The sequence below is a fragment of the Elephantulus edwardii genome, unplaced genomic scaffold, assembly GCF_000299155.1.
Source record: "Elephantulus edwardii isolate Elephantulus edwardi_28Jun2011 unplaced genomic scaffold, EleEdw1.0 scaffold00009, whole genome shotgun sequence".
Lineage (NCBI taxonomy): Eukaryota > Metazoa > Chordata > Mammalia > Macroscelidea > Macroscelididae > Elephantulus > Elephantulus edwardii.
Genome location: NW_006399759.1, coordinates 29,215,840 through 29,219,522, shown reverse-complemented (window position 1 = coordinate 29,219,522; position 3,683 = coordinate 29,215,840). Strand labels below are relative to the sequence as shown.

The 3,683-nt window shown below is 40.4% G+C and overlaps 1 pseudogene; it reads left to right on the top strand.

The window, feature by feature from the left end:
- The first annotated feature begins 213 nt into the window (after positions 1 to 213).
- Positions 214 to 689, top strand: LOC102871534 (annotated as a pseudogene).
- Positions 690 to 3,683: the final 2,994 nt, after the last annotated feature.

Sequence of the window (3,683 nt, the reverse complement as noted above, 5' to 3'; positions counted from 1 at the left end):
AGACTTTGATGTCCTGATCCCATAAAGATCGCGGCTTATAAAGTCTATGAAGAGGTTGTACTCTGTGACATGAAATTGATTATAAGACAGACACAATTGGACAGCATACAGCAAAGGTACAACAATGACATAAACTAATGTGATACAATGTAGAACAGGGATGATTTGTCTTTAAAAATGTATCTTTGCGCCTTTTTCCAAATGGCCGGAAAGATGGCGGACATCCAGACCGAGCGCACCTACCAGAAGCAGCCCCCCATCTTCCAGAACAAAAAGAGAGTGCTGTTGGGGGAAACCGGCAAGGAGAAGCTCCCGCGTTATTACAAGAACATCGGTCTGGGCTTCAAGACACCCAAGGAGGCCATCGAGGCACCTACATTGATAAGAAATGTCCTTTTACTGGTAATGTCTCCATCCGAGGGTGAATTCTGTCTGGCGTGGTGACAAAGATGAAGATGCAGAGGACCATCGTTATCCGCCGAGATTACCTCCACTACATCCGCAAGTACAATCACTTCGAGAAGCGTCACAAGAACATGTCCGTGCACCTGTCTCCCTGCTTCAGAGATGTCCAGATTGGAGACATTGTCACTGTGGGCAAGTGCCGGCCGCTGAGCAAGACCATGCGCTTCAACATGCGCAAGGTCACCAAGGCCGCGGGCACCAAGAAGCAGTTCCCGAAGTTCTGAGCCAGGCACCACCCTGGATGAAATAAAGCTTATTTTTTCCCCTTTAAAAAAAATGTGTCTTTGCAATCAGATTCCTTTTGCTGGTTATATAAACTGCTAGACGTCATTGGTTTTTAGTCATGGGTAGTGTTGTTGCTAGATGTCATCCACTTGATAAGCATTCAAAGTGAATCTATAAATAACAGACCAGAACCTCACCCTATCTTGAGTCCTCCTCCCATCTCTGTTATGCCCATTGTTACAGTCACTGTGTAAATTCACTTTATTGAAGGTTTGCTTCTCAGACCTTCCACCTTTTACAGCATGATGTCCTTTCCATGAACTGTTCACTATTAGCAATGTTTCCCAAGTCTGTGAGACAAACTTTCATCATCCTTGCCTCTAAGAAGCATCTTTTCTGCTCCTCTTCCAAGACAATGTGTTCTTTTGACAGTCCATTGGATATTCAGCAGTCTTTACACACATCAACATTTTAAGTCAAGTTTTTCTCCTGCCATCTCTTTTCATTGCCCAGCTTCAGGTCCATGTGGCTGTTGTTGTCAAATCAAATATGGCTCGTAGGGACACTATGAACAACAAATCTGAACCATATCCTATCCTATGTCATCCTTATCAGCTCTAATACACTTGTTCCCATTGCTGCAGCCATTGTGTCAATGCATCTTCTTAAAGGTCTTCTTTTTCACTGACACTCCACCTCTAAACATCATGTCCTTTTCCAAGGAATGTTGTTGTTAGATACCATCAAGTTTAATATGGCTCATAACAACCTTATTAAGAGCTGACATGAACTCTGTCCTATCCTATGCCATCCTCATCATCTCCAACACACTCAAGCCCATTGCTGATATCATCATGACAATATATCTCATTGGGGGTCTTCTTCTTCTTTGCAGACCCTCCATCTTTCCAAGTGTTAACCTCACCTAGCTACATGCTAGGTAACTTTAATCTGTGGCCATCAGGCCCGTTTTTAATTCTTTTTGGTCAAATATTCTTCTAAGTGATACAGCCGTGGTCTGTCCACTTGCTGTACAGAGGTAACTCGTGGTTGCTGTGAAGCTGAACTTTGTGACACTGATGTGTTAAATGTGTGAATGGCTACCCATGGTGGAGAGTGTTTGGTGGAGCTCCCTGATTAAAACAAGCTTGGAAACAGGAGTGGCATCCACTTCCAAAATAACTTGCCTCTGGAAACCCTACGAACTTGCAGAAACGATGACATTTATACAAATGCCAGGTCTTTCATTCATAGGGTCGCTATAAGTGACCTATAACTCAATGACACTTAACACAACAACAGCTACATGCCCAAAGTATGAAAAATGAAGCTTCATCATCCCTGATTCTAAGGAACACTCAGTCTGCATTTTTTCAAAGACATATCTATTTGTTATTTTTTAAGTCCATGGAAAGTTCAGTATTCTTCTCCAATACCACAACTCAAAGCTGTTGATTCTTCTGTCATCCTTATTTATTGTTCAGCTCTCTGATGCATAGAAAGTGATTGAAAAGACCATAGCCTGGATTAGGCACATGTTAGTCTTCAAACTGACTTTACTGCTCTTCAGCATTTTGGAGAGGTCCCTAACAACAGACTTGCCCAGTGAAGTGTGTCTCCTGATTTATTGACTGCTGGCTCCAAGGCTGTCAATTTTTGATCCAAGGAAGATGAAATCATTGACAGCTTCAATCTTTTCTCTACTCATCATAAGTTGACTATTGTTCCTATGGTGAGGAACTTTGTTTTTTTGATGTTGAGATGTAATCCATATCTCTCCTAAAATAAAAAAATAGCCTCTCCTAAAATCCTATTCAATCTGTAAGCTAAGCAAATAATTTGTGAAGCAAAATTCTATGAAAAAGAATGTGGAATCAGGAGCAGAAGACTCAACAACCTGTGCTATGCAAATGACATAACCTTGCCTTCTGAAAGTGAAGGGTACCAAAAGTACTTGTTATAGAAGATCAAAGACTACAGCCTTCAACATGGACTGCGGTTTAACATCAAGAAGACAAAGATCCTTATCACTGAGCCAATGGGAAACATCATGATAGATGGGGAAAGGATTGAAATTGTTAATGATTTCATCTTGCTTAGACACACAATCAACACCCTTGACACCAATAGTCAGGAGATAAGTAGTAATGATTTTGGCAAGTTCACTGTCAGGAATAATAGTATTATTATTATTATTATTATTATTATTATTATTATTATTATCAGAAAGAACAATATGTCTGTTTTAAGACTAAGACATGCTTGATTCAAGCCATAGTCTTTTCAACTACTTGCTATGCATCTGAGAGCTGGATAATGAATAAGGATGACAGAAGATGAATTGATGTGTTTGAATTGTGGTATTGAAGAAGAGAATACTGAATATCCATAGATCAGCAAAAGAACAAAAACATATGTCTTAGAAAAGGTGCAGCCAGAGTGTTTCTTGCAGGCAAGAATGACAAAGCTTCATCTCTCATACTTTGGACATGTTGCTAGGAAAGGCTATTCCTTGAAAAAAAGATACCATACTTGAAAGGGTGGAGCGTCAGCAAAAGAGAGCAAGATTTCCTTCAAGATAGACAGCCATTGGAGCAATGTGCTCCAGTGTATCAGAGACCATAGGGATGGCACAGGATAGGACAGGATTCAGGTCTGTTGTTTAAAGGACCACTATGAGTTTTACTCAACTCAATAGCCCCTAGCAACAACATGCCCAAAGTTTGTGAGATGAAGCTTGACCATTCTTGCCTCCAGCAAGCACACTGGCTGTACTTTCTCCAAGACATATCTATTTGTTCTTTTGGAATTCCATCGAATCTTCAGCACTCTTCTCCAACACCACAAATCACAAGCATCAATCTTTCTTCTGTGATCCTTTTTCATTTTCCTGTATGTTTTCAGATGTGTAACAGGTAACTGAAAAGATCATTACTTGAATCAGGTACATTTTAGTCTTCTAGATAACATCATTGCCCTTTAATACTTTGGAG